The 23,844-nt window shown below is 43.5% G+C and overlaps 1 protein-coding gene across 1 annotated transcript in view; it reads left to right on the top strand.

Moving 5' to 3' along the window:
- Positions 1-23,844, top strand: part of LOC148880925 (uncharacterized protein At4g02000-like) — a 42,291-nt gene that overhangs the window by 17,385 nt on the left and 1,062 nt on the right. The window lies entirely within an intron of this gene.

The following is a 23,844-nucleotide window of genomic DNA, read 5'->3' as shown; positions in this document are numbered from 1 at the left end:
AACCTAGCCCATGGAAATTCAACAGTATATAAATATACAGGTAAATGATCTTGAAAATATTGTAAAGTTGGAATAAATTCAATCTTTTTCCATTTGTTTAAAGTTTAAGGCTGCATTTGACATCTATTTTTGAAGTATAATTGGAATTGGGCATGGTATTGGTCCTAAATTGCAAGTATTTGAATTCTAATTACTTTTATTCCAACAATTTCATGGGGAAAGGGATGTTCTAACTTTGAATTTCATGCCAGCTTCCTAAAGGACCGCTAACCAATGTTGATTCCGGTTGTCTGGATCTTGGGAAGGGCGGATTGAATAAAAATCTGATTTGTGCAAAATTTTTTAAGACATAACAGTTGATAGGGTCTCTGGCTGGGTTATGGGTTATCGGAATAAACTACCCCTCGTGGAGAAATCTGAACACATTGGAAATATCTTTCATATTTCTATTTGTATGTTGTGATTTATGGGAAGATAATATCAATGGAAAGCTGCAACATGCTGTGAAGTTGGTTTTAACTGCATTCTGTGAAGAGCAAGGAGCAAATCCCAGTTCTTCCTAGTGCAGTTGTGTAGCTTTATGAAATGAAGTCAATGTTTTAAAAACTGATCCGGAGATCAAACCGCTTTTGCCTTCGGGTTGCGGGTCATTGGTTCGACAGACTGGTCCAAACAATTCAGATCGTGCCATGTCAGTTTTTAATATGTTTTAGATATGTTATATGCATTATCTTATATTACATTTTGTACTTAGTGTATGTTTTAGATATGTTATATGTATTATTTTATATTTAATATATGTTTGTAATTCAGTTTTTAGTTTTTTTATTTATAAAAAAATATTAAAAGTTTCAATTTGAGGCAAAAAAAGGGGTTTTTGTTTCACGAAAATAGTGGGGCAAGGCGCCTACGACCCTTGGGGTGCATAGGTCTCAAAAAATTACCCCAGTCGAACATTGTAGTGCAAAGTTATGGCCTCCAAAAATTTGCATATATTGAATGTACAACCTGCGACCTGGTCATTGGGTCGAATGGGCCAACGGTCAAACCAGATGAGTCAAACGGTTCTTGACCAAGTCAACAGTTGTTGACCATCTAATGGGTCTTGACTGAACCATACTCAAAATCCTGGCTAGGTGATGGTCCAAACGGTTTGACCGGCTGAGCCAATAATGGGTTAAAAACATTGAATGAAACCATAAAAATAGAACAAATAAGAAATGGAAAAATTGCACTTTAGTACCCTAAACTTTGGGGATAATGTCAAGTTAGTACTTGAACTTTCAAATGTGTCACTGTAGTACCCAAACTTTCAAAAAGTGTCAAGTTGGTCCCTACCACTAACCGACTGTCAGTTATTTGACCACATGATGACATGCGCAACTTAAAATTTTTGAAAATGTCAAAACTACCCTTAAAAAAGACACTTTGCCTTGTCTTCTACCTTGATACTAAACCGATTGAGGTGTAAAACAACTGCTATTTTCTAATTTTTTTAATTAATAATAAAAAGTAAATGTCACTATCCTTGAAAAAATAACAGATGGCAATAGTCCAAAGTTAATAGAAAGAAAAATCAGAGAAAATGCACAATTAGTTTTGATGATGCGCGATCTGGCAGCTCCCCTCCTGGCTGATGAGTCAGAAGCTGATTTGGATGGTTCCCTTGTTTGGGCCGAGCTAGAGATGGCCGAGCTATATAACAGAGAGCTGTATAATTTTCTGAGAGACCTGTAGGGAAACAATATTAGTTGAGTTGGAGATGGCTGAGCTATTTTGTTCTACAAGAGAGACAGAGTTAGAGTGCCCATGTGTCTTTACTTGGAGAGGGCACTCCGATGCTTAAGTCAGAGACTATTTTGAAAGTATTTTAGAAAGTGAGAGAGCTTGAGAGATTGTAATCGCACATACCTTCTCTTAGGAAAATGGTGCCTTTATATAAGTGTGAGGGATTACAGACCTCCTGTAACATGTCTCATCTTCTCATAGAGTCGTTTCTGTATAGTTAGCTGAGTTATTATGTTGGTTGCTTGATCTGCGCGGGCATTACAACTCGCCGTAATAACTCTGGCGTGGGTAGGTCAGCCTAATGGTCGAGTGTAATTACTTTGAAGAACTTGATCTTGATAACATATCTATGTAATAGGTTGTCGAGCATGCCTTGTAGGTCATCACTTATACCCTACTTATCTTGGCCAATCTCCAAAGGAGGTCACACCTTAAGCAGAGGTTCTTTAGGTCGGCCAGGCTGAGGTACTTTAGGTCGGCCATAGGCGAGGTGCTACTAGCCGATCTGTTGGGGTGATCTGCTTACTCAATGTCAAGGTGTTACTTGGATGCCATGTGTCTCTGGAGGTAGGTCTCCAGGTATCCAATAGGTCTATGAAGGTATGCCACTAGGTCGGCAAAGGTAGGTCTCTAGTAGATCTTTGGAGGTAGGTCGCCATGTCTCCAATAGGTCTCTGGACATAAGTCTCCAAGTTTCTAGTAAATCTCTAGAGGTAGGTCTCCAGGTCTCTAGTAGGTCTCTGGAGGTAGGTCTCTAGGTTTCCAATAGGTATCTAGAGGTAGGTCTCCATCATTTTGGCTAAGGCAAGTCAGTGCCTATGTGGTGCCAAGGTGTCACCCAATTGTTTTGAGATGCCACATATCATGATGTCAATGGAGGGCCAAATCTGCCCTCATCAATTGCCCCCCGTCCCGAGCTGAGGTCAGCTTGGTGAAGGGTGTAGCTTATTGTAGGTCCTTTGGCTTGGAGTTACTAGTTTGATAGGCTCATAAGTATCGGCCCAGGTCGACAAAACAGTTATAATTTCGACTGTCAAAATGATGCCGAGCTGGATAGATGGGGGCCGAGTTGCATAGGTCGGCCTACTTGTTACAAAGACATTTTGAGGTCAACTTAGGAGGTTTTGATGTTGAAAGTTTGGCTTCCCCTTGTGATACATGTGTCGCTTTGGCATTTGAATAGAAAGTCAGTGCCATAGTTGTACTACGTTAGTCCCCGAAGGTGTTGGTCGTCTACTCCTATGATAAGCCATAGGGAGCTCAATCTACGGAGGCAACTCTACTAATTGCGGGTTGCCAATTCGCATGGGAACCATAAAAGGCTTGACCCATAAGGGCGACTATAGTCCATTGGTTGTTGACTCCTGCGGGAGCCGCAAAGGGCTCAACTTGGAGGAGAGACCTCGCGAACAAGGCAAATGAGGCTCGTCCGGGATTGATCGTTCAGGTCGCCAAAGTGAGTCTTCGTCAGGTCATCGAAATTTTAACAATCTAGTATTCTCTTAGCACCTCAGACTACAGACACGTCGTTAGCTTGGTAGGGTTGACCTACGAGGGCGGCTCCACAACCTACTGGCCATCAACTCCCACACAGACTATGGAGGGCTCTACCTACGAAGTGGTCTCACAATTTGTTGGCGATCAACTCCCCTAGGAACCACAGAGGGCTCAACTTGTAGAGGTGGCCTCACATTCTTTTGGCCATCAACTCTTGCAAAGAGCATGTAGGGTTCGACCTATGGGGGCGGTCTCACAGTTAGGGAGATTCTGTTTGGGCAAAACTGCGAGAACTTGTATGGGCTAATCATTTTGATTCTGCCCCCCTAGGGGATTCCTTTGATCCAGGCATTGTTATTTTTTGCTTGAGGCTCAAAGAACGGGTGAGAACTTAGCTTTTGTGTTGGTTTCCCACAAACGACACCAATTGATGATGCACAATTTGGAAGCTCCCCTGCTGGCTGATGACTCAGAAGTTGATTTGGATGGTTCCCTTGTCTGGGCCGAGCTGGAGATGACCGAGATATATAACAGAGAGCTGTGTAATTTTCTGAGAGACCTATAGGAAAACAATATTAGTCGAACTGTATTGGGCCGAGCTGGAGATGGCCAAGCTGTTTTTGTTCTACAAGAGAGATAGAGTTAGAGTGCCCATGTGTCTTTACCTGGGGAGGGCACTCCAATGCTTAAGTCAGAGAGTGTTTTGAAAGTATTTTAGAAAGTGAGAAAGCTTGAGAGCTTGTAATCGCACATAACTTCTCTCAGGAAAATGGTGCTTTTATATAGGTGTGAGGGATTAGAGACCTCCTGTAATGGGTCCCATCTTCTCGTGGAGTCATTTCCGTAAAGTTGAGTTATTACGTTGGTTACGTGATCTACGCGGGCGTTACTGCTCACGTGAATAACACTGGCGTGGGTAGGTCGGCCTAACGGTCGAGTGTTATTACTCTAGAGAACTTGATCTTGATAACAAATCTGTGTAATAGGTTGCCAAGCACGCCTTGTAGGTTGTCACTTATACCCTACTTAGCTCGGTCATTCTCCAAAGGAGGTCGCTCCTTAAGCGGAGGTCCTTTAGGTCGGCCAGGCCAAGGTACTTTAGGTTGGCCATAGGCAAGGTGCTAATAGCTGACTTGCTGGGGGGATTTGCTTACTCAATATCGAGGTGTTACATGGATGCCATGTGTCTCTGGAGGTAGGTCTCCATAGGTAGGCCGCTAGGTCAATGAAGGTTGGTCTCCAATAGGTCTCTGGAGGTAGGTCTCCAGGTATCCAGTAGGTCTCTAGATGTAGGTCTCCATCATTTTGGATAGGGTAAGTCATCGCCTATGTGGTGCCATGGTGTCATCCATCTATTTTGAGATGCCACATGTCATGATGTTAGTGGAGGGCCAAATCTACCCTCATCAAGTTTAAATGACAATATAATTGGCAACAATATACCTGAAGTAGCCTCTAAGGTGAATTAGGTCAATCAATAGGACCAGCTTATCCGTGAATAATCTTTAGTCTCAAATGCCATCTTGAACCTCATTCCTAGACACTATTGGATCCACATTGTTGCCTTTACAACTAAGGCCTTCACACAGAACTTTGGAGTGCTTGCTCTTGGGTAGTAAATGACCTCAAAGGGTTACCAATGATAGATTCAGCCCTCACTCCTCCCCAATATTCTCAAACCCAAACCAGAACGAGTTCTCACCGTTGACATTTCACACAGAACTTAGCTTTTGTGTTGGTTTCCCACAAACGACACCAATTGAGGATGTGTGATTTGGTAGCTCCTCTCCTGGCTGATGAATCAAAAGCTGATTTGGATGGTTCCCTTGTTTGGGCCGAGCTAGAGATTGCCGAGCTATATAACAGAGAGTTGTATAATTTTCTGAGAGACCTGTCGGGAAACAATATTAGTTGAGCTGGAGATGGCTGAGCTATTTTGTTCTACAAGAGAGACAGAGTTAGAGTGCCCATGTGTCTTTACTCGGAGAGGGCAATCCGATGCTTAAGTCAGAGACTGTTTTGAAAGTATTTTAGAAAGTGAGAGAGCTTGAGAGATTGAAATCGCACATACCTTCTCTTAGGAAAACGGTGCCTTTATATAAGTGTAAGGGATTAGAGACCTCCTATAACATGTCCCATCTTCTCATAGAGTCATTTCTGTATAGTTAGCTGAGTTATTATGTTGGTTACGTGATCTGCGCGGGCATTACGACTCACCGTATTAACTCCGGAGTGGGTAGGTCAGCCTAACAGTTGAGCGTTATTACTTTGAAGAACTTGATCTTGATAACATATCTATGTAATAGGTTGTCGAGCAAGCCTTGTAGGTCATCACTTATACCCTACTTATCTTGGCCAATCTCCAAAGGAGGTCACTCCTGAAGCAGAGGTTCTTTAGGTCGGCCAGGCTGAGGTACTTTAGGTTGGTCATAGGTGAGGTGCTACTAGCCGATCTGTTGGGGTGATCTGCTTACTCAATGTCGAGGTGTTACTTGGACGCCATGTGTCTCTGGAGGTAGGTCTCCAGGCATCCAATAGGTCTATGAAGGTAGGCCACCAGGTTGGCGAAGGTAGGTCTCTAGTAGCCAGGCTGAGGTACTTTAGGTTGGTCATAGGCGAGGTGCTACTAGCCGATCTGTTGGGGTGATCTGCTTACTCAATGTCGAGGTGTTACTTGGATGCCATGTGTCTTTGGAGGTAGGTCTCCAGGCATCCAATAGGTCTATGAAGGTAGGCCACCAGGTCGGCAATGGTAGGTCTCTAGTAGATATCTGGAGGTAGGTCGCCAGGTCTCCAATAGGTCTCTAGACGTAAGTCTCCAAGTTTCTAGTAAATCTCTAGAGGTAGGTCTCCGGGTCTCTAGTAGGTCTCTGGAGGTAGGTCTCTAGGTCTCCAATAGGTATCTAGAGGTAGGTCTCCATCATTTTGGCTAAGGCAAGTCAGTGCCTATGTGGTGACAAGGTGTCATCCAACTGTTTTGAGATGCCACGTGTCATGATGTCAGTGGAGGGCCAAATCTGCCCTCATCAATTGCCCCCCGTCCCGAGCTGAGGTCAGCTTGGTGAAGGGTGTAGCTTATTGTAGGTCCTTTGGCTTGGAGTTACTTGTTTGATAAGCTCATAAGTATCGGCCTAGGTTGACAAAGCAGTTATAATTTCGACTGTCAAAATGATGTTGAGCTGGATAGATGGGGCCGAGCTGCATAGGTCGGCCTACCTATTACAAAGACATTTGAGGTCAACTTAGGAGGTTTTGATGTTGAAAGTTTGGCTTCCCCTTGTGATACATGTGTCGCTTTGGCATTTGAATAGAAAGTCAGTGCCACAGTTGTACTACGTCAATCCCTGGAGGTGTTGGTCGTCTACTCCTATGATAAGCCATAGGGAGCTCAATCTGCGGAGGCAACTCTACTAATTGCGGGTTGCCAATTCGCATGGGAACCATGAGAGGCTTGACCCATAAGAGTGACTGTAGTCCATTGGCTGTTGATTCCGGCAGGAGCCGCAAAGGGCTCGACTTGGAGGAGAGACCTCGCGAACAAGGCAGATGAGGCTCGCCCGGGATTGCTCGTTCAGGTCGCCAAAGTGAGTCTTCATCAAGTCATCAAAATTTTAACAATCAAGTATTCTCTTAGCACCTCAGACTACAAACACGTCGTTAGCTTGGTAGGGTTGACCTACGAGGGCGGCTCCACAACCTACTGGCCATCAACTCCCACACAGATTATGGAGGGCTCGACCTACGGAGTGGCCTCACAGTTTGTTGGCTATCAACTCACCTAGGAACCACAGAGGGCTCAACCTGTAGAGGTGGCCTCACATTCTTTTGGCCATCAACTCTCGCAAAGAGCATGTAGGGCTCGACCTATGGGGGTGGTCTCACAGTTAGGGAGATTCTGTTTGGGCAAAACTGTGAGAACTTGTGTGGGCTAATCATTTTGATTCTGCCCCTGGGGGATTCCTTTGATTCAGGCGTTGTTGTTTTTTGCTTGAGGATGCCATTACTTGAGGCTCAAAGAACGGGTGAGAACTTAGCTTTTGTGTTGGTTTCCCACAAATGACACCAATTGATGATGCACAATTTGGAAGCTCCCCTGTTGGCTGATGACTCAGAAGTTGATTTGGATGGTTCCCTTGTCTGGGCCGAGCTGGAGATGACCGAGATATATAACAGAGAGCTGTGTAATTTTCTGAGAGACCTATAGGAAAACAATATTAGTCGAACTGTATTGGGCCGAGCTGGAGATGGCCAAGTTGTTTTTGTTCTACAAGAGAGATAGAGTTAGAGTGCCCATGTGTCTTTACCTGGGGAGGGCACTCCAATGCTTAAGTCAGAGAGTGTTTTGAAAGTATTTTAGAAAGTGAGAAAGCTTGAGAGCTTGTAATCGCACATAACTTCTCTCAGGAAAATGGTGCTTTTATATAGGTGTGAGGGATTAGAGACCTCCTGTAATGGGTCCCATCTTCTCGCAGAGTCATTTCCGTAAAGTTGAGTTGTTACGTTGGTTACGTGATCTACGCGGGCGTTACTGCTCAACTGAATAACGCTGGCGCGGGTAGGTCGGCCTAACGGTCGAGCGTTATTACTCTGGAGAACTTGATCTTGATGACAAATATGTGTAATAGGTCGGCAAGCACACCTTGTAGGTTGTCACTTATACCCTACTTAGCTCGGCCATTCTCCAAAGGAGGTCGCTCCTTAAGCGGAGGTCCTTTAGGTCGGCCAGGCCAAGGTACTTTAGGTCGGCCACAGGCGAGGTGCTACTAGCTAACTTGCTGGGGGGATTTGCTTACTCAATATCGAGGTGTTACATGGATGCCATGTGTCTCTGGAGGTAGGTCTCCAGGTCTCCAGTAGGTCTCTAGATGTAGGTCTCCATCATTTTGGATAAGGTAAGTCATCACCTACGTGGTGCCATGGTGTCATCCATCTGTTTTGAGATGCCACGTGTCATGATGTTAGTGGAGGGCCAAATCTACCCTCATCAAGTTTAAATGACAATATAATTGGTAACAGTATACCTAAAGTAGCCTCTAAGGTGAATTAGGTCAATCAATAGGATCAACAACCTGAACAGAAGATACAGTCCCCATGGACCAGCTTATCCATGAATAATCTTTAGTCTCAAATGCCATCTTGAACCTCATTCCTAGACACTATTGGATCCACATTGTTGCCTTTACAACTAAGGTCTTCACACAGAACTTTGGAGTGCTTGCTCTTGGGTAGTAAATGACCTCAAAGGGTTACCAATGATAGATTCAGCCCTCACTCCTCCCCAATATTCTCAAACCCAAACCAGAACTTGAGTTCCCACTGTTGACATTTCTCGTTAGTTTGTTTTCATCTTCCCTTGAGAAGACAAAAAACCCCCTCACATGGCGAGACACAGTTTATAGTAGCTGGATTCCATTCAAATGGGGATTTTGGTCCGCTGCCAATACCTCTTTTTTCCCTTTGGATTCCAACACGGAGCTCACCATTCTTTGCTCTTAGGAACACGATTGAATCCCTTGCCATGAGCTTCTTTTGGTTCACAAAGGTACTTCATCCTGTTGTCAGGAGGTGGCGACGTGGTGTTCCCCTATAAATATGTCTGAATTTCGAAACCTCACTATGAACCTCCTTGGCAAGAACAATTTGCACAGGAGGATCTGTAGAATAGTTGAGGCGGGGGAAGATTGTCTCAACATAGTACTGATGGGAAAAGAAATCACTACAACTGTTGGCATCAGATTGTGTTAGGGTCTTTGAAAAAAAGGCAGCGTCGTGTCGCCTCCATGACCACCTTATCTCATCGGTCACGTCAGTGTCGTGTCACCTCCATGGCCTATCATATCTCATCAATCATGTCAGCACCACATCATGTGGATAAGCGTGACCAAGACAGGATCGTCATACACATGGGGACAACTCTGTTGGAGATTAGGACTTATCCTGAAGACCTCGGCGGACAACCTCATCCCAACAACTCTAGAATCCTCATCCGACCAGGATACGAATCTTCGACTATAAAAAGGTACCTCCCACTCAAGGTAAGGGATCCAAACTTGGACTTCCATATTATTACTCTTCTTGGACCAGCACTGTTCTCTAACTGCTCGGCCCAACCGACCATTATTCTCGACTGAATTGAGCGTCAAAGTACCTATCCGAGGATAACTCCTCGGGCCTCTAACTATTTTCTTGATTTTAGATCTTTGAGAGTGGCTTCATCCTTCCACCTCAGCTCTGCCCCAGTTGGCAGGATTATTTGACTGCAACCTCGGATCAAGAACTACCTTGAATCGAGCAGCATCAGATTGGCGCCATCTATGGGAAACACACAAATAGTCCTTCCAAAGTTCTCTTCTTACCGTGCAATAAAGAATGATACCAAGAAACACATCTGAATGCTCAACAGGCCGATCCCCATCTCGGGGATCCCGCTCTCACCATAGTCCTCCACCGCATGAGTCTCAGTAGCAACCTCAGCCTCAAGTTGCAATCAATCATGCCCAATTTCAGGTGATGCAATAGAAGGTCAACCAGATCTTGGTCATGATGCAGACACTAGGCTCCGCGACACAACCTACACAGACCTTCCCTCATTTTGCCCCTACACTTACTATGGCTAATCCTCCCCCTAAGGACCCCAAAAGGTGCTGGTCGGACTAGGGTAAGGTGCGGTTCGAGGAAGAAAGACAGGCATCAAGAAGATCGGGCTCCTCAGCCTGGTCCCGTGAACGTGATGATCATAGCAAGACATACCAATCTACTTGGGTTTTGGCAAAAGAAAGATTCGGTGGTCGGATGCAACATCAATCGGTCTCTGTTGTTGAGTCCAATTCAGTCAAAGATCGCCTAGAACCGCCCAAGAAAGAAAGGGAAATGCCTGTTGTGCCCCCAAACAACAAGGATGTAGAAATCAGAGGACTCCTACAATGCCTGACAGAGTTAGAGCACAACTAAGCTCAAAGGAGAGCAGCCCCACCCATGATCCAACCCATAGAGCTGAACAAACAGCCCGCCCAGGAGATACCCTTCACATAGGACATTGTGGACGATCTCCCCCAGCTGGATGGCGAGCACCGTAGCTTGAGAGGTACAATGGATCCATGGACCCTAGTGACCACATCAAAGCCTTCAAAGCCCAGATGATGCTACATGGCTCGTCCGAAGACTTGATGTGCAAAGCATTCGTTGAGACTCTTAAAGGAGTAGCTCTGACTTGGTACTCCTCCCATTGCACTCCATCTCCTCCTGGCAAAAACTGGAGAGCCAGCTTAATGGGTTTATTAATCAGGCACAGGTTGAAGGGATAATATATCCTTCGTATGGGCGCCCGAATCTTGCAAAATAGAATGGGCGAATTTTAAAAAATTTCTCTCCATCCTACTAGGAATCGTATTCCCTATTTTAGAAAAATCATATTTTTCAATGATCAATCTTGAACCATGAACCGAATCAGATCTGAACAAAAGCAGAGGGAGAGGGATATACCTGATACGGAGAAAAAATAGCCCCCAATGAAGGTGTTCACTTACAAGGAAGGATCCAAAAACTGCTCCCACTGAAGATGGTGCAGTGCAGGATGGAGCAGAATCAGTAGTGTTCTTTCCAAGAACCTAATCCATCGCAAGAATTAGCAGGATGGCACGTGAGGACAACTTTCTATCAGTCCCTTCACAAGGAACTGATATCAAGATCAAATCTTGATTTCTCCTACTAAAATAGAGATCGAACTGGCAGGTGTGGGGGCGGTAGGAAGGAGGCGACAAGAGAGAATTTTCGTAGATGTGCTGAATTCTCTCTTCTGTGATTTCAGCTCTGAGGACATATGATGATTTTGTTGTGTGTCTAAAGGCTGCCACCCCCTCCTCCTTTTATAACATTAAAGGGATCAACTCCTAATCCCATTAGGAGTTGCTGATCCAAATCATATTTGGATCAGACTTCCCTTTAAGTGATAAGGGTATACCCTTATCTTATCTGTAGATTAGATCAACCTACTCCTAATCTCATTAGGAGGTTTTTAGAACTGAATCACATTAAGATCTAGACTCTCTGAGTGGATAGGGTTAAGACTCAATTTTCTCTGCTAATCTAATCTCAAAATTCGCCCCTTATTTAACTGATCAAATCAACCCAGTTCGAAATGGGCTTTAGACTCATTAAGGTTATGTGCTTACTTAGCCTTCCAAACTGCTGCCCAATTGGGCTTCCTTATAAGGCGTGGGGCCCAAACATTGATCTAGACATCAGCCACATGGGTTCAGCCCAGCCTTTGTTACAAGGCCTGGCCGAATACACTGTTATGGACAGTTCACCCCCTGAAACCCATCACATGGGCTCTATGGGCCCAACACTTACCCTAAGTGGTCCCTGGGCCAAGTGACCTTGTAACACCCAGGGACTATGGGCAGATCCAAGATTAGCTTATCAGGTGTTACCCTCAATGGTCTTACACTTAACCTCTCAACCCATAATGATCAAACACTGCCCGACAAGAAATGACCTCTCCCTCAGTTTCAAGGAACTGTGTTGCACTCTCTACTCACATGGATCCCGGGAATTAAAACCTTTTGCAAATGTTTGGAAACCATAATATATATACTTTTATATCTCATATAAAATATATTTTGCAAAACAAATCTCAACGGTTGAAATCGGCTACTGGCAGTTTTGATTTCCATCAGAGAGAGTGCATCCCCGATCATTACCTTTGTCCGACAAAGGGGTTGATCCTGTCACTATGATCACCCACTCAGATGAATTCTCAGACTGTCCCAACACACCCAGGTTTTGACCCCTGCTAAGGATCTCACTGATTGGCATATCAAAGACAGCCTGATCTGACACCTAGTGCAATATCATAATCAAGTTTAGGGGTCAGGTGTAACTTTCTAGTTTTGCCCATCGATCTCCAAGGTCCATGGCAATACTGGAAATCTGGTCCGGTTCAGAAACTCAATCAATCCTACACTGCATGTGCCTTGGGTCTCACCCTGGTGGCTGAGACATGCCACCCCAACATTTGGTAGCACACTAGTGTCAGCCTTGGCCAGATAAATCTCCCCAGACTTATCCAATGGCTGTGAACATTCTAAACTAACACAAGTCTCATAAGTGTCCAGTTTAAGGGTATTACACAGAAACACACCACAGGAACATGAATCAAATATGTACTTTATTCATTTACAATAAATTCATAATGTACATCATTCTGATTGGAGCTAAGGGCATACAACTGTCTAACAGCTCCCACTTGCATTTAGGTCCAATCTGGTACAAGCCAGAGTCCCAGACTTACCACATGTTTCTCAAACACTTTTTGTGTCAGTGGCTTAGTCAATGGGTCTGCCACATTCTCTGCTAATGCTACCCTTCAACATCGATCCAATGTTGTCATACAACAAAGGAATGGGTGATGTGCTGAATTCCAAATTCAGGAATGAACACCTTCGTTCAAAAGGCAGCCTCACTTACGGCAATGTGTTCGGCTTGGGTTGAGGACTGTTAATTTGCTACTTAGGACCCCTGTTTGCTGACATTCAGGAAACAACACACGATCCTATCGTGAAAACATACCCAGATGTAGACTTTTTATCATCTGGACCCGATTGAAAATCAACATCAGTATACCCCTAGATCTGTAGTGAACTACCACCGAATACCACACAAAACTCTTTTGTTCTTCGAATGTATTTATGTTTATCACAACAGTGTATGCTCCTACCTTGGGTTGGCCTGAAATCTGCTTACCACATTCACTGCTTGAGCTATGTCAGGACAAGTGCACAGCATGGCATACATGACGCTCCCTACAACTGAGGCATAGGGAACGTCCTTCATGCCCTCAATCTCCTCAGAGATCTTGGGAGACATCTTCTTGGAGAGAATGACTCTGTGCCTGAAAGGAACATTTCCCTTCTTGGAGTTCTCCATATTGTATCTCTTGACAATTTTATCAATGTAAGCAGATTGGGATAATCCCATTATTTGCTTCGATCTATCTCTATAGAGTCGAAGACCCAGTATAAAGGAGGCTTCTCCAAGATCTTTCATGGAGAATTGCTGTGAAATCCACACTTTCACTGTAGTCAACATTCCTACATCATTCCCAATGAGTAGAATGTTGTCTACATACAAAACCAAGAACGTAACCTTGTCCCCACTGGTCTTCCTGTAAACACAGGGCTCATCTGGATTCTGCTCAAAGTCAAACATTTTGACAGTAGAGTCAAATCGGATGTTCCAACTCCCAGAAGTTTGCTTAAGTCCATATGTGGATCTATTTAGTTTACACACCATGTGTTCCTGACCTGCAACTATGAAGCCTTGTGGCTGCTGCATTATAGATATCTTCAGTAAGACCTCCATTCAGGAATGTAGTTTTGACATCCATTTGCCAAATCTCATAGTCATGGTATGATGTTATAGCTAGCAGGATCCTAATGGATTTAAGCATGGCCACAGGCAAAAAGGTTTCCTCATAATCGATGCCCTCTCTCTGATGTACCCTTTCGCCATCAGTCGAGCTTTGTAGGTCTCAACCTTGCCATCGGGGTCCTTCTTTCTCTTGTAAATCCATTTGCAACTAATTGCTTTTACCCTGGGGGGCGGATCTACTAGAGTCCAGACTCAATTGGTCTCCATTGAGTCCATCTCAGCTTTCATGGCATCTACCCACTTAAGGGAGTCTATGTCCAACATAGCTTCCGCGTAAGTCATGGGATCCTCCTCACTAGTCAAGGCTTCCACCAGGTAACTATCCTGGTCATAACCAAAATGGACTGGTGGCCTAGATAACCGAGTAGATCTTCTAGGTTGGTCACTACCTGGAACTTGTGGGACACCTCCCACTTCATCCGAGTTCTCCTCATCAAGATAGATTTCATGATGATGATTGTCCAGGATGTAATCACTTTCCAAGAGTTGTGCATTTCGACTGTAGAACACCTTTTGCTCATTTGGATCATAGAATAGGTAACCTACAGAGCCTTTTGGGTAGCCTACAATAGGCAACGACTGGTCTTGGATTCCAATTTGTCCGAACTCATTCTTTTAGCGTATGTCAGACAACCCCAAACCTTCAAATGTCTTACACTTGGTTTCTTTCCTATCCAAAGCTCATAGGGAGTCTTCGAAACTGATTTGGTTGGAACCCGGTTCAGCACGTATATCATAGTCTCTAATGCGTTTCCCCAAAAGGATGTGGATAACTCTGAATGGCCAAGAAGTGACTGAACCATATCCAATAAGGTCCTATTCCTCCTCTCTGAAACACAGTTAAGTTGTGGTGTAGCAGGAGGAGCCAACTATGATACTATCCCATTGATCTTCAAGTAGTCCCTGAATTCGTTAGAGAGATACTCGCCACCTCGATCCAATCAAAGGGCCTTAATTTCTCTCCCTAACTGTTTCTCGACCTCTTGTCTAAACTCTTTGAACTTTTCAAATGATTCAGACTTATGTCTCATCAGGTACACGTTACCATACCGAGAATAATCATTGGTAAATGTTATAAAATACATGTGCTGGTTACGAGTCCTAACACTCGGGGGACCACATACATCAGTATGTATAAGGTCAAACGTGCATGTACATCTTTCAGGCTCACCGTTAAATGGCTTGTTTGTCATCTTACCCTGAAGGCAAGGCTCACAAGTGGGAAGATATTATTCAGTTAGAAAATCCAAAGGACCATCCTTTACCAGTCTTGTGATTCGGTCAATACCGATATGGCCAAATCGGTAACGCCATAGGCACGTGGGATTAACTGTATCACACACTCTTTTCTTAGGGATATCAGCCAACGTAGTTTCAGTTATGTTAGTTTCTAGAGAATGATGTAGAACATAGAGACATTTCACCAGTTCCCTGTATGCGATGAATCTGTTGTTTCTTTTAATAGTAATCGTATTACTGAAAAAGACAAAATATCTATCCGCACACAGTTTTGAGACAGAAATCAAATTTCTTCTTAAATTTTGCACAAAAAGACAATCTTTAAGTACAATGGATCATTCTCTAAAAAATAACTCTATGGTTTCTATCACCGTAGCTGCAACACTTGCAGAAGTCCCTAAGTAGAGCGTCACTTCGCCTTCATTTAGCCTTCTGCTTACCTTGAAGCTCCGTAGTGAGTTATACGCATGAGTTGAAGCCCTAGAGTTTGTAGAAGTGAGGACAGTTCCTCTTCCAGTGGCCAGTCTATTTGCAGAAGTTACACGCATCCGATGCCCTGTCTTTCTTCTACTTCTTGGGTTTGGTAGCTTTTTTCTGAGGCTTCTTTGCCTTCCTCTTTTTCTTGCCCGATTTGCTAGTTTCAGCAAGCATAGCAACAGGCTCATCCTTCCTAATTAAATCCTCGGCCCTCTACAGCATGCTGCTGAGTTCCTAGACGTTGACATTCAGCTTGTTCATAGTGTAATTCATTATGAACGGGTTGAAGGAAGGAGGCAAAGAGTTAAGGATGGCATTCACTTGCGTGCCAAGATCTAGCCCGGATCCAAGGGCTTCAATTTCGTTGATATATCCCATCATCCGAAGACAATGGTCGTGAACTATTTCAAGACCTTCCGTCGAGTAGAATGATTCTACTCTTCGTACATTGTCTTCAAACTGTCCAATATGTCCTTGGCTAGTTTGATCTGATCAAACTACCTCTGTATTGGATTGTCTAGAGAGGTAATGACATAGCAGCGGGCTAGGGAGTTTTTATCCTCCCAATCTTGGAATTCCCTCCTTCGGGCCTCAAATCCCTGTCGCTCGGACGCTCCGGGGCAAGATTTTTAACTACCTTATCCAAATTTTCAGACGTTAGGACCAGCATGAGGTTATGGTACCAATCGACATAGTTTAGGCCCTTAAGCTTGTTGTCATCAAGAAGCTTTGCAAATTGTCCGTTTGCCATTTTCTGGTAAAACAACAAATATTAGTCCATGACCAAATTTGATTCATGTTCATTACATAGATATGATTTTTAATCTATGTTCCATTTCCATTTGTTCATCTCTGAGATTTCCCTCCTATCTTAGTGATGGAGACAGCGACTTGTCTCTGGAAATGTGGGAAACCACATAGGGTGCATGGAGCCAATTGTTTCAGCTGCAAAACCCCACCACCTTTCTTTGAAGGATCATATCCACTCATCATATGAGTTTTCCCTTTTGGCCTCTGTCAGACAAGGTTCATAGCCATTTTCAGGTAAACCTTTGTGTCTAGTGAGTGCTCACCCATCATATTCGTGAATGCCAATGTACTGTGAGAGAGTTCCCATTTTCTGGTGAAGCCCCTCCAACGTCGGTCTATGACACCCCTATCATCTTATGAAACACTCGAACAAGCCCAATAGCAAATGGATAGCTCATTTTCTGGTGCATTTCCTCATTACTGAAGGACCCATCCTTATGCTAATGATGGAAGGCATTTAGAGAGTTCATCATATGAATATCCCTATTTCATGCACTCATATTTGTTGGAGGGAACGAATGATTACGCCCTAGTTTGATTTACGTCAAACCAAAGTGGCTCCCGCTGACTTTCAGAAAGCGTGATTTCGATGGGCCCAAATTGGCTAGGGTTCCGCACGTATCCTCTTCAGGAGGTGTGGGGCCCACCACTGAGGGAGGTCATCCAATGACCAGTAGGGACACCATGGCAATGATGTTCATTCAGCCATGGTGTGCGCAAGAGCCACTATCAAATCAACATGGGCCAAGCACTTATGGCCCATGAACGTAGCACATCACACATCCATACATCACATGCAGGAAAGAATTGATCCAATCAATTAATATCTGTAAAGCCCATTTTAAAGCCCATAATATTAACCATTAATATTATCTAGGTATATGGGCCGAAATTAGGGTTGATCAATTTGGTCCATATACTTTTATCTACGAAGTGGGCTTTTAGCAGTTTTAACAAATTAAAACTGGGCCTTTATAGGTTGGGCCGAATTAAATATTCAATTAATTTTCAATCCTTAGGCCCATTAGTGGTAGAATTAGGGCTGACATTCAGCCTTGATCGAACCCTAGATTTGGTCCAACCAGTTTGGACCAATTTGTTTCGAATGGGTCTAGGGTTTGATCTTTAATTAAAGATTTAATTCAAGTGGGCTTTTAGCAGTTTTAACAAATTAAAACCGGGCCTTTATAGGTTGGGCCGAATTAAATATTCAATTAATTTTCAATCCTTAGGCCCATTAGTGGTAGAATTAGGGCTGACATTCAGCCTTGATTGAACCCTAGATTTGGTCCAACCAGTTTGGACCAATTTGTTTCGAATGGGTCTAGGGTTTGATCTTTAATTAAAGATTTAATTCAAGAAATTAATCTAAAATTAAATACTGATAAAAGAAATTCAAGAATCAGCCAAATAGGGCTGTTCGCACAATCCATCTTGCAAAACAGAGGTTAGATCACAGTTTGTAGTTTCATAAATTGCAAATCGCAGATAGCAATTCTCCCATCTACGAAATCTCCTTCCTTGCGCCGCCATCTTCGATCCAAAATTAAAATAAATAAAAAACTTAATTTCTATTATAATTACATTAGATCGAATGCCTATACATTCAATCTAAAAAATTAAAAAAAAAATATTTTACAGACCAAATGTAATAAAATAACCAAGAAACTGCAAAATCGCAGGTTCCCTGCACCAATCAAGATTTCGATCTCCATGTGTATGAACAACCCAAAAATCAAGAAAATTATAAAGAACAATTCTAAATAATAATCAGATTTATAAAATTTAATTTCAAATTAATCACCCATTAACTGGAAACAAAATTTCCAAAAAAACTTTATATCTGCGCAAATCGGGTAGAATATCTTCTGCCCATTTGCGTAGGTTCAGATTTGATCCAATTCGGTTTAAGACTTGAACCTGGCTCTAAGACCACTGAAGGGATGAGATATCCATCGTATGGATGCCCGAATCTTGTGGAATAGAATGGGCGAATTTCAAAAAATTTCTCTCCATCCTATTAGGAATTGAACTATGAAGCGAATAAGATCTGAACAAAAGCAAAGGGAAAGAGATATACCTGATACGGAGAAATAATATCTCCCAACGAAGGTGTTCACGCCCAAGGATCCAAAGACTGCTCCCACAAAAGATGGCACAGTGTAGGATGGAGCAAAATCAGCAATGTTCTTTCCAAGAACCTAATCCTTCGCAAGAATTAGCAGGATGGCACGTGATCACAACTTCCTATCAGTCCCTTCACAAGGAACTGATATCAAGATCGAATCTTGGTTTCTCCCACTGAACTGGAGATCGAATTGCCAGGTGTGGCGGCGGCTAGAAGGAGGCAGCAAGAGAGAATTTTCGCAGATGTGCTGAATTCTCTCTTCTGTGATTTCAGCTTTGAAGACAGATGGTGATCTTGTTTTGTGTCTAAAGGCTGCCGACCCCTCCTCCTTTTATAACCTTAAAGGGATCAACTCCTAATCCCATTAGGAGTTGCTGATCCAAATCATATTTGGATCATACTTCCCTTTAAGTGATAATGGTAAACCCTTATCTTATCTGTAGATTAGATCAGCCTACTCCTAATCTCATTAGGAGGTTTCCAAATCTGAATCACATTCAGATCTAGACTCTCTGAGTGGATAGGTTTAAGACCCAATCCTATCTGCAAATCTAATCTTAGAATTCGGCCCCTATTTAACTAATCAAATCAGCCCAGTTTGAAATGAGCTTTAGGCCCATTAAGGTTATGTGCTCACTTAGCCTTCCAAACTACTGCCCAATTGGACTTCCTTGTATGGCATGGGACCCAAACATTTATCTACACATCAGCCACATGGGTTCAGCCCAACCTTTGTTACAAGGCCTGGTCGAATACACCATTATGGATAGTGCACCCCTTGAAACCCATCACATGGGCTCTATGGGCCCAAAACTTACCCTAAGTGGTCCCTGGGCCAAGCCACCTTGTAACACCCAGGGACTGTGGGCAGATCCAAGATTAGCCCATCAGGTATTACCCTCAATGGTCTTACACTTAACATCTTAGCCCATAATGATCAAACACTACCCGACAAGAGAGGACCTCTACCTCGGCTGCAAGGAACAGTGCTGCACTCTCTACTCACATGGATCTCGGGATTTAAAACCTTTTGAAAACGTTTGGAAACCATAATATATATACTTTTATATCTCATATAAAATATATTTTGCAAAACAAATCTCAACGGTTGAAATCGGCTACTGTCAGTCTTGGTTTCCATCAGAGAGAGTGCATCCCCGATCATTACCTTTGTCCGACAAAGGGGTTGATCCTGTCACTATGATCACCCACTCAGATGAATTCTCAGACTGTCCCAACACACCCAGGTTTTGACCCCTGCTAAGGATCTCACTGATTGGCATATCAAAGACAGCCCGATCCGATACCTAATGTAATATCATAATCGAGTCTAGGGGTCAGTGTAGCTTTCCTGTTTTGCCCATCAATCTCCAAGGTCCAGGGCAATACTGGAAATCTGGTTCGGTTCAAAGATTCAATCAATCCTACACTACATGTGCCTTGGGTCTCACCCTTGTGGCTGAGACAGGCCACCCCAACATTTTGTAGGACACTAGTGTCAGCCTTGGCAAGATAAATCTCCCCAGACTTATGCAATGGCTATGAACATTCTAAACTAACACGAGTCTCATAAGTGTCCGGTTAAAGGGTATTACACAAAAACACACCATAGGAACATGAATCAAATATGTACTTTATTCATTTACAATAAATTCATAATGTACATCATTCAGATTGGAGCTAAGGGCATACAACTTTTTAACACAGTTACCTTAATGGGTTCATTGACAACAAGGACGATAAGGCAAAGGAAGAACTGCGCCAGACAACTAGGCCTCCTGCCCAAGCTCCTCCAGCAGGGGTCATCGCAATAATCTCACGAGGGATGGCCATTGGAGAGGAAAGAAGCTTGGGTCACAAGGTGTATGTAAGGTTGTTCAAGATCGATGATGGGGAGCAAAAAGGGCGGGAGGACCCAATCACCTCCACAAAGGATGACCTTCGAGGTGTCTAGACCTCGTGCTAGGTGTAAGTAGTGAGTGGTTAGGCTAGGAGAGTGGTCTCCTTGAAAGATAGAGGAAGACCAAGAACGGAGAATCAACCAAGAGTTAGGGTGAAGGAAGTGGGGAGGCGGTTGAATAGGGAGTCAGATGATAGGGTTGATTGAGAGTTGAATGAATCCCTTTCATTATGAGGGGGATCCCTATTTAAAGGGAGGATCCCAAGATCCTGAAAGGAAGGAGACAAAAGCATTTGTTTTCTACTAGGAAGGAGAATATTAGATTCGTTGTCAACAATTAAGGAGCATTGCTAGGGTTTCACCACGTGTTCATATGGGATTTCTCAAAAGTTGACTTTCCTTTCACCCAAAGATCCTCATAACCCACGTGTACTACCGCCTATTTCATCTCACTTAACTGACGTGGCATTAGTGGTGTCATCGATTAATGGGTATCCTTTTATTAAACCTACGTGGCGCTTGGTCACATGTGTAACTTAAAGTTTCACAGGCAACTAATATTTGGACCTGATTTTGGTGAACCATAGCTCCGTAATGATCCAGGGTTCAACTTGGGGCCAGGTCCGTGTGAACCTCTTCGCGGGTTCCACCTGAATTTGCTTTGAGATTGCGCTAGGAATGGGTTTCAACACAGACCTGCGATGCATCATAGGTTCATTGTAGACTTGTGATATGTTGTAGGTTCATCGTAGGGAAAGATTGGCTATGGGCTATTTGTAGGCGTCCATGAGGTATCAATCCAGTGTTTTTTGTGCTCTGAGGGACTGAGCGAGCACTATGTACCTACACCAAGAGAAGGAAAGCTTGAACAGAACTGGAACCTATAGACTAGAACACCTCGACAAAAGACCTGTACCAAGGAGTAGGAAAATCAGGTTTCTGAGAATGTACTGTTAGTGAATCTACATCAATAAAGAGAGCCTTTTCTACAATCAGTTGTTCAACACACATTGCACGACACACATGGCACAACACATACCACAAAGTACACCCCAGACGATGAGCACCGCCCATCTGACCCCTAACAACTAGACCATCTACGCACTGACTCGGCCAACCCACAACGTCCAGAGCCTACAACGGATAGCCACGCGCTATCCCAACAGCGCATAGCCGACCAAGCAAGCCAACTTGACCGGTCACTATACTCCCGCCTCCAAAGGCCAGTGGGCAGTCACTATACTCTGCACACTTTGCAAACGAACCGTTAGATTAGAGCTAGATGATGAATGGCCATCCCACGAAGAGCATAAAGCTCCCCGAGACCCAATGCAAACTGAGCATCCCCAAATGACGAGAGCTCGGAAGCGTCTCGACAAGCGAAAGCCAAGGACTGAAGACCTCGACTACCCTAGACCTTGGCAAGGAGAAGGCCGAGGCTCACAACTAAGTTCGACAAGATAAAAGAGGAGTGGGATACAACAAGCTAAGAACAAAAAGAAAAAGGAACGACAACAACAAAGCAGGAACAAAACATCAGAAGTAGCAGTGACAGACAAACACTTCAATCCTTGGCAAGGCAGTCCTCAGCCTCTTCAGCCACCTCGGGTACGTCAACTATGGTTGTGTTATCCTCGATGAGAGGGGTGTTGGGATTGTAAGGGCCCAAGCCCTACACGACCTCGATAGTATCGGGAATCGGAAAATAACCCTCTACCAACAAAGAGAGAATCCTGTCTCCCAGGAGAGTGCAACGAAGTCATCCATCTCATTCTAGTACTCCACCGAAGCCTTGAACTCGGCAATGGCTTCCTCCCTTACCCAGGATACCCTCTCGCCTTCATCTTTCTATAGCTTCTCTCACACCTCCTTTAGCTCGGAGACGTGCCCCTTTAGCTTGGGGATGGTTTCAGACCGCTCCTTGATTCCGTGCTTTAGCTAGGTATTCTCAGCCTCCAGTGTGGCAATCCGCACACCTGAGCCCTCAAGTTTTCAACCTTGGCTTAACTATAATCGTAGATGCGCCACATGGATTGAAGAGATCAACCACCACGATCGCTGAGAAAGCATTCGCAAAGAGGAAACCAAGTACCAGTACAACAACATTAGTAAACCAAAGTAGAATAACCAGCACAAGCAAGACATAGCTTGGAGCACAAGCACGCTCTCTCGGACGCACCTCACCCACGCCCTTTGTTCCTAATCTATCCTCGGTTTGGACATTCCACTATGGTATGCGAATGGCCGAACTGCCACCCTTTGGCACGTTGTTTTGTGGGGAAGGGGGTGAACGACTTGGCTTCCCTTCTCTGGGTCAACCACCATGACCTCTTCCTCAACCTACCTTACCCTATTCTGATGCCAAGGAGTCCGCTCGGCAGACCTCGGTTGCACCCCCTCGAACTGGGGCTAGGACCCCTAAACACCTTGGTTGCACCTATCTTGCCCAACCCTCATGCGACATATGATGTCCTCATGACTCACAATCATAACACCTGCATGTGACAAGGAGCTAGTTAGTACAGTTTGGTTTCAGATCTGGTCCGATTTGGTTCAAGATTGATCATTGAAAATGCAATTTTCTAAAATAGGGAATGTGATTCCCAGATGGGAGAGAGAAATTTTTGAAATTTTGCCCAATCTTCTTGTAGGGTTCAGCCATCCTTATGATGGATCTCTCATCCCTTCAGTGGTATCAGAGCCAGGTTCAAATCTTGAACCGAATTAAACCAGATCTAGATCTGCACAAATGGGCAGAAGGCATTCTACCCGATTTGTGCAGTTAACGCTTTTCTGAGAAATCGGTTCCTAGTTTTTGGGTGAATGATCTGAAATTAAATCTTTATTAATCTGATTTATATTTAGAACTGTTCTATATATTTTTCTTGGATTTGGGGTTGTTCGTATGGTGGAGATCGAATTCTTTTATTGGTGCAAGAAATCTGTGATTTTTTCTATCATTCTTGGTCTGTAATTAATTTTATTTTTTTATTTTTAATTTTAGACATAATGTATAGGAAATCGAATCTGATGTAATATTAATAGAAAAATTAGGTTTTCTAATTTTATTTCATTCAAAGACGAAGCTGAAAATGCAAAGGAGAGAATTTTGCAAATTCGGGTTTAGCAATCTACGATTTACAGTTTTTTAAACTGCATACTGCGAACTGATCTTTGTTTTGCCGGGTTCTAGCCTTGTGAATAGCACCTTTTTGTTTGATTACTGATTCTTGAATATCATCTATCAGTTGTTTAATTTCAGATCATCTTCTTGAATTGAATCTTGAATTAAACATCAAACCGTAGATCCATTCGAACCAGATTGGACCAAACTAATTGGTCCGAATCTGTGGTTCGACGGGGGCTGTTTCAACCCTAAAATTTCCTTCATGGGCCAAGTGATTGATGGTTAATTACGAGATGCAATTTGGCCCATATCTATAAATCCAGTTTTAACCCGTTAAAACTGCTTTAGCCCAATTCAGCATTGCTCTTTGCAGTTCAGCCCATATACCTAGATAATATTAATTGGTAATATTATAGAACTAAATGGGCTTTATTTATGGTTTTTATA

The sequence above is a fragment of the Nelumbo lutea genome, chromosome 1 (genome assembly GCF_056320005.1).
Source record: "Nelumbo lutea isolate HS-2025 chromosome 1, American lotus-T2T, whole genome shotgun sequence".
NCBI classification, from domain to species: Eukaryota; Viridiplantae; Streptophyta; class Magnoliopsida; order Proteales; family Nelumbonaceae; genus Nelumbo; species Nelumbo lutea.
This window is presented reverse-complemented; position numbering and strand designations above follow the sequence as displayed.